Source organism: Belonocnema kinseyi, chromosome 9, assembly GCF_010883055.1.
Source record: "Belonocnema kinseyi isolate 2016_QV_RU_SX_M_011 chromosome 9, B_treatae_v1, whole genome shotgun sequence".
Classification (NCBI taxonomy): domain Eukaryota; kingdom Metazoa; phylum Arthropoda; class Insecta; order Hymenoptera; family Cynipidae; genus Belonocnema; species Belonocnema kinseyi.
The window spans coordinates 19,753,608-19,762,123 of NC_046665.1; the positions used below are offsets into that span (position 1 = coordinate 19,753,608).

Sequence of the window (8,516 nt, forward strand, 5' to 3'; positions counted from 1 at the left end):
CTTGAAAAAGGTAAAACCATAACCGGAGCATACTATTCATCATTATTGGACCGATTGAAAATCGAAATCGCCGAAAAACGACCGCATATGAAGAAGAAAAAATCGCTTTATCATCACGACAATGCGCCTGTTCATTCATGCTTAGTTGCACAAGCAAAATTGCATGAAATCGGCTTCGAATTGGTTTCTTAGCCACCGTATTCACCAGACCTGGCCCCCAGCGACTATTACTTGTTCCCTAACCTGAAGAGATGGCTCACCGGTAAGCGTTTTTACTCAAATGAGGAGCTCATAGCTGAAACTGAGGCGTATTTTGGAGACCTTCCGATCGAGTACTTTTCGGACGGTATCAAAAAGTTAGAAAATCGTTGGACTCGCTGTATCGACCTAAAAGGAGAGTATGTTGAAAAATAAAACCGACTTTGGCCAAAAAAACGTCTCCGTGTTTCATTTTTCATGGACTAATCAGACTGCCTAGTATGAATACGGTGAAGGGCATTCAGCAGACATCGATTCTGAATATCGATTATAGATGTACTAACAGCCGAACAGCTGATTTGCTTATTCTACAAGATTTAATGCTGTTTATGCATACGATGAATTGACTAAGGTAGTTTCAATATCCCTGCGACTTTATTACGTTTTATCGATTTGTTGTCACTTATTATGTTTGTAAAAATACTTGTATAGCATTTAGAGTTATCAAATACTCATTCATAATTCGATTATGCGCATGCAATTATCATGTAATCTTTTCATTTCAGGAATTTTTGGCTCTTAATCATTTGCAGATTTTTATAAAAATTAAAGCAATATTTGATTTTAATAATACTTGAAGATGATTATAGTTATTAAATAATTTTTGATTCTATTTAATATTTTCTACTAGTGTTGCGAAGCAGGCCGTCCGTCAGCCTGCAGACAAATCCATAAGCGCGGGCTCTCAGCAATATACGCTGGAGCCCCCCATCTCACCCGCGCGGCTGTGGCCATATATTAAATATTCTGGTCAAACTTGCATTTATTATTTATAACAATTCTCAGAATTAAGTTATTGTTCAATGTTTTCAGCTGTGCTAGTGGCAAGTCAGTTTAACTTCATTAAGAATATTAAGTTTATTTTTTTTTCTTGGTGTTCCAGAAACAAAATTTTTTATACTTCCAATCGCTTCGGGAGTCGAAATACTGTTTTAAATAATTTTTTAAATGACACATTCATAGTCCTCAGGACGCAGAGAAGTTATCTAGTAAATTTTAAATAAATCCTACTGTCCGTTAAATAACTACGATCTTTAACTTTTCTATGAGATTCACGTGCCTGTAACACGGCTAGATGTCATGTCAGTGGCTATTGTCTGCTAGCGGTCGGGTGGGGATGCTGGCTATTTTTAATAAATAATTGTAAATTTTTGCAGTTGGATTTTGTTCAGGGAACCTTACGGAACATATTGCACGGATTTATTTATTGCTCGCGAATGTTTAAACATTTATTTAATCAAGGTAAAGTCGAAAAATACTACTTTTCAACCAAATTTAATTACAAAAACTTGTTTACAACAAACCTATGGCGCGAGAAACATTGATCTAAGTTTTAAACATATTTTATGCTTCCTAGATTTTTCTATTGTTAAAGGAACCCTTCGGCACATTTTGTGTTGATTCATTATGCTTAGTACATCCGTTGTTATTCTAAACTCATGTACGATGTATAGGTACGTGATGAAGTTAGAGCATTTTTTTTTATTTCAGTTTTTTTATTTATTTAAATTTTATGTTTTATTTTAATTATCTATCTATGGTTGACTCAATTATTCAATAACATTAGCAAGCATCCCCACCCGACCGCTAGCAGACAATAGCCGCTGAAATGAAAATTTGAAGAAAATTCTTAAATGAAATTAATAAACAACAGAAACATCTAGGAAGAATCAAATATGTTTAAAACTTAGATAAATGTTTTTGACGCTATATATTTGTTGTAGCAAGTTGTTGTAATTCAAATTTGTTGAAAAGTAGCATTTTTCGAATTTACCATGGTTAAATAAATGTTTGCACATTCGCGAAAAATAAATAAATCCGTCCAAAATCTTCCGTAGGGTTCCCTTAACAAAATCCAACTGCAAAAAGTCACAATTATTCATTAACAGTAGCCAGCATTACCACCCGACTTCTAGCAGACAATAACCGCTGAGATGAAAATTTGAACAAAAATTCTTAAATGGAATTAATAAACAGAAGCATCTAGAAAGATTCAATAAGTTTAAAACTTGAATAAATGTTTTTTACGCTATACATTTGTTGTAAACAAATTGTTCTAATTTAAATTTTTTGAAAAGTTGTATTTTTCGACCTTACTATGGTTAAATAAATGTTTACACATTCGCAAGCAATAAATAAATCCGTGAAAAATGTTCCGTAGGGTTCCTTTAACAAAATCAACTGCAAAAAGTTACAATTATTTATTAACAACAGCCAGCATCCCGACCCGACCGCTAGCAGACGATAGCCGCAGACATGAAAATTAAAAAAAAATTCTTAAATTTATTTTAGAAACAACAGAAACATCTAGGAAGCAGTCTATATGTTTAAAACTTAAATAAATGTTTTTTACGCTATCGATTTTTTGTAAACAAATTGTTCTAATTCAAATTTGTTGAAAAGTAGTGCTTTCCGACTTTACCATGGTTAAATAAATGTTTACATATTCGCGAGCAATAAATAAATCCGTGCGAAAAGTTCCGTAGGGTTCCCTTAACAAAATCCAACGACAAAAAGTTACAATTATTTATTAACAACAGCCAACATCCCCACCCGACCACTAGCAGACAATAGCGGCTGACATGAAAATTTGAACAAAAATTCTTAATTCTATTTTATAAACAACAGAAACATCTAGGAAGCATCAAATATGTTTAAAACTTAGATAAATGTTTGTTATGCTACACATTTGTTGTAAACAAAGAGTTGTAATTCAAATTTGTTGAAAAGTAGTGTTTGTCGACTTTATCATGGTTGATTAAATGTTTATACATTCGCGAGCAGTAAATAAATCCGTGTGAAATGTTCCGTAAGGTTCCCTTAACACAATTCAACTGCAAAAAGTTACAATTATTTATTAACAATTACCAGCATCCCCACCCGACCGCTATCACAGAACAGCCGCAGACATGAAAATTTGAACAAAAATTCGTAAATGGAATTAATAAACAACAGAAACATCTAGGAAGCGGCAAATATGTTTAAAACTTAGATGTTTTTTACGCTATCCATTTGATGTAAACAAATCGTTTTAATTCAAATTTGTTGAAAACTAGTATTTTTCGACTTTACCATGGTTAAGTAAATGCTTCCACATTCGCGAGCAATAAATAAATCCTTGCGAAATGTTCCGTAGGGTTCCCTTAACAAAATCCAACTGCAAAAAGTTACAATTATTTATTAACAATAGACAGCATCCCCACCCAACCGCTAGCAGACAATAGCCGTTGACATGAAAATTTGAACAAAAATTCCTAAATGGAATTTATAAACAACAGAAACATCCAGGAGGCATAAAATATGTTAAATACTTGAATAAATGTTTTTCATGCTATCCATTTGTTGTAAACAAATCGTTCTAATTCAAATTTGTTGAAAAGTTGTATTTTTCGACTTTATACCATGGTTAAATAAATGTTTACACATTCGCCAGAAAAAAATAAATCCATGCAAAATGTTCCGTAGGGTTCCCTTAAAAAAACCAAACTGCAAAAAGTTACAATTATTTATTAACAATAGCCAGTATCCCCTCCCGACCGCTAGCAGACAATAGATGCTGACATGAAAATTTGAACAAAAATTCTTAAATGAATTTTGTAAACAAAAGAAACATCTAGGAGGCTCATAGAAGCTCAGTGAAGCTCATAGAAAAAGTTAATGATCGTTGTTATTTAACAGACAGTAGGATTTATTTAAAATTTACTAGATAACTTCTGTGAGTCCTGAGGACCATGAATGTGTCATTTAAAAAAATTATTTAAAAAATTATTTCGACTGCCGACGCGATTGGAAATATAAAAATTTTGTTTCTGGTACATCAAGAAAAATAATTAATAAACTTGATATTCTTTATGAAATTAAACGGAATTACCACTAACACATCTGAAAACATTGAACAATAACTTTAAACTTGAGAATTGTTAGAAATAATAACTGCAATATTGACCAAAATATTCAATACCTGGTCACAGCCGCTCTGGTGAGATGGGGTCTCCAGCGTATATTGCCGAGCGCCCGAGCCTATGGATTTGGATGCTGGCTACCGTTTTGCGTAAAGATTGGCACTGCCATGGGACGCCATCCTGAAGAAAAACCACCGTAAAAAAGTCGTAATGATGCGTCCTTTGTTTGCCGGGTTAGGCGCGTGCCTGTCTGCTTGCTGCTGGTCGCTCAACAGTCGACCGCTCGCGACTTCGGGGTTTTCCGCAATTTGTCGTTCAGGCCCGAAACGAGTCTCCATCAGTGCAAATAACATGCTGCACGTAATTTCATTTTAGTTTAATTATAGGATAATGTTACTTAGTATTGAGGTCTCGTTAATTTACTATTTTATTCACAGTCTAGTTTTAAAAGTCTGATAGGTTAAATTACGGTCGAATGTGATTTTCAGCATAACTTTTTTTACGGTGTACCTATCTAATATATTTTGAATTGGAACGTTTTCAATTGATGGTCTAGACGGATTTACCCGCGTGTGAGAGCTGAGTGGCGCTCGACAGCCAACTTCACAGTGACTCAAATCCGCTCTCTAGTAATTACTTTTTTTCAAATTTGATCAAGTTTCCAGTTATAGTCCATTCACTCAGTAACAATAATAAATTTTACATAACTTTCAGTAATATTTTTGAGTTCTCTTCTATTGTACATTCGAATCTCCCACATATCCCGAACTGTCACGAATTCTCCCGAACCAAAGCATCCATAAAAAATATCGGCGCAAAAGAAATATTGCACGACCTTCTTTCGATAATATTTCAGGAGCCTAAAATGAGCCTGAAATTAGGCAAGAGAAACGAAAAGAACAGAATTTTTGTTGGTAAACTTGTTTAAACAATAATTGTTTAAAAATTTTTTTCTAAATTTTTAATTATCATATTCCCGGAGCCCAAAATGAGCCCTAAATTAATCTATAAGGTGAATTTTCCGTAAAAATCATTTTTAGTACGTTTTACTGCAATGTTCGGCCAGAGTTTATCGTTAAGCTAGCGCAAACGCTATTTTTTACAAAAAATTAAAAAACCAAGAATTAGAAATCTCGGGCCCAAATTAGTCATCAATAAGCCCTAAATTATGCGAAGGGTAATAATAGGTTTTAGGATTTTCTTCACGTATTTTCATTAACGTTAGAATGGCATAACACCATATATAACCAAAAAAAGGGCTAGGACAATATCGAACGACTTTGAGTGGATGATATTTCAGGAGCCTTAAATGATCCTGAAATTATGCAAGAGAAACGAAAAGATTTTTTTTGTAAATTTGTTTAAACCATTTTTTGTTAAATTCAAATATCATATTCATAGAGCTCTAAGTGAGCCTTAACATAGGGTAGAAAAAGAAATTTCTTTAGTTCATTTTTACTAGGATTGTTCAAACAAAAATTGTTTAAACAGTTTTTTTCATTTTTAATTATATTCCCAGAGCCCTAAAGGGGACCTAAATTATTCTATAAGGTGAACTTCCGTAAAATCATTTTTATTACGTTTTACAGCAATATTCGGCCAGCTGAACGTCAAGCTAGCGCAAACACTATTTTTCACAAAAAATAAAAGCCCAAAATTTGGGACCACGTACCAAATTTAGCCCTAAATTATGAAATAGGTTACATCTATATGTCTTGACAGTGTTGTGCCAGCTTAACATACCTCTGCCATGCGGTTCCAGTGCTGCTCGTTTGAAGCTACTCAGATTCCAGTTTTACACGCCAACAGATGTTTTCTTTATATCTGCGACTAGGCTACCAAGTAGAACAGCTGAAAGGGATTAAAACAGAAAAGTTAAAATTTTTGAAATTATATCTGAGAAAGTTAGAAATTCAGAACCTGCGGTTTTCGATTAATCCAGACCATTAACTTTTTTTTAGATGTTTAAAACTGGAATGAATGTAACGTATCTCGCAAATGGAATGAGATACTCCAAAAAAGACAAAAAATTTTAATTCAACACCAAAATAGTATATTGGTATATAGATTATAATTATAAAATAGGTATGATGAAAAAATTCATAAATTAAATAAGTGTTAATGATTTTAGGAAAATTCTAAAAAGATATTCGGGTTGGTGACGACCAACTACTGTAAATAACTCTGCCCTCCTGGTACGTGACAAATACAAAAGGACCCTGTAAGAAGCCTTTCATTAAAAGGTATAAAAATTTTTGATTCCATAAGAATGCTTTTGCTGTCCCTCGTTTTTTAATCCTCATTAGACGGCGCAAATAATAAGATTCCGATCCCTTTCAAAGCCGATTGGAGCTGTCAGACGTAACGTCCAATAAATTAAAAACACAATTTTCGTTTCAAGCATTCGAACGCGCTCCAAAAGCATAAATTTGCAAAATATAGTTGGGATGTATGCAAGAATATATCTCTTTATCGTAAAATGTTCGCTGTGTTCAAATAGTATTAATTACAAAAATATAAAATATTGATAAAAAATTTAAAAAATTATGATTCGTCAAGGCTGTCTGTGTGGAAATTAATTCTGGCATCGTAAAATGACGGATGCTATATGTTTTAATAAGCTTTTTACCTCATTATTATTCGAAAAACAGTAAACAAAAGTAGCGAAATGTGCTAACTTAAAAGGGATCAAAATTGGTCTATTTCTTGGTTGTTTTGTGGTATCCAAAAGCATTCAGAAAAATATTATCGGCGCTAGGTACAGAAAGGGATGCAATTTAAAAGATAACTTCCACTGCTGTGGAGAATCAAAGTGAGAGGACAAAAACGGGATCCAGAAGTATTCAATATTTCTCACGTGATCACTGGATGCTTGACACTTTTCAATATTTTTTAATGCAAGCCTTCTTACCGGGGACCATTATATGACAGTCGCATCACTTCTCAGTTTCTTGTAGGTGCCGAAATCAGCACAAACAGCCACTGAAACGGCACAGGCGGCTCTGTACCGTTCACCAGTGCTTTTTCTGTGCCTTTTCATCGGAAGGGAAGTGCATTTGAAAAAAAGTTTTTACTTTTTAAGGGCTCTTTAATAAAACTATAAAATTATAATAATTACTATCGGCGAGAAAATGGTAGGTATCTGCCATTGAAGCTTAACAACTCAGCAAAAAAAATGCTAGCGCAGTAAAAAAATAGTCATGTGAAAGCTCAATTTGTTCTACGTAAATGAGCTTGAAGACGCTTATGTTAAAAAATAATTTTGTGCTTTCAGACTGAAAAATGTAAAAAAAGTAAAGATTTTCGGGTACATTTAAGAACAGTCAAGTTTAGGGCATTATTTCTTATACAAGGGGCAATGGGAAAAATTTGAAAAAATTCATGAGTATGAGAAAAACTTTTGTGAACAAATTGCAATTGAGAAATTTAAGAAATAATAAAAATGGTTGTTTAGAAGTACAAAAATGTAAAACTATATTATCTTCGATTCTAATCAAGATATTAAAGCGATTCAAATTGTAACGGATAGGCTCTGTAATTATTTTCAATTGCCCGGAAGGATGTAATAGTCTTATTTTTTTATGAAATCGCGATATTTCTAGACATATTTTTTCGTTGGAAAACAAGTGCCAGAAAGCAGCCTGGGCCCTTTTTTTCTTGTCGAACACACGTCCCTTTTTTCGATCCGTGGTTCTGAATCCTTGGGTGGCACCTGGCACGTCTTCGGCAGCAAAAAAAAGAAGCGAGCTGCTTTCTTGCACTTGTTTTCCATCGAAAAAAAGTCTAAATTATCGCGATTTTTATTAAAAATTATATGATCACACCCTTCCGGGCGATTCAAAATAATTACAGAGCATGTCCGTTACCGTTTGCAGTTGGAATCGCTTTAATATCTTGATTAGAACTAAAGATAATATAATTGTACATTGTTGTACTTTTAAGCAACAATTTTTATTATTTCTTAAATTTCTCAACTGCCATTTGTTCACAACAGTTTTCCTCACTCATGAATGTTTTCAAATTTTTCCCATTGCCCCTTGTATAAAAAATAATGCTCTAAACTTGACTGTTCTTAAATTTACCCGAAAATCCTTACGTTTTTTTTACATTTTTCAGTCTGCAAAGCATTCAGACATTCGAATTTGGACAGCATATAAAATAATGGAAAATCCAAAAGTTAAATTTGTTCATGCAACAATTTCACGGTATTTCAAGGTTCTCAAATATATGAATGCATTTTCAAAAAAAAAAAAAATATATATGGGTGATTCCATGCAGGATTTACTTTCAAAATTTTAATTGACGCGAATTATTTTTTTTAATATTCTTTGATGAAAAATAAAAGACACGTATTTT

General features: G+C 33.2%; 1 protein-coding gene across 11 annotated transcripts in view; it reads right to left on the bottom strand.

The window, feature by feature from the left end:
• The window catches only part of LOC117179443, a 267,984-nt gene that overhangs the window by 222,879 nt on the left and 36,589 nt on the right, over nucleotides 1–8,516 (bottom strand). For all 11 annotated transcript variants that reach the window (XM_033371257.1, XM_033371255.1, XM_033371252.1 and 8 more), the window contains one exon: nucleotides 5,904–6,011. The gene's annotated coding sequence lies outside the window, so the exon portion shown is untranslated. The remainder of the gene's footprint in view (nucleotides 1–5,903; nucleotides 6,012–8,516) is intronic.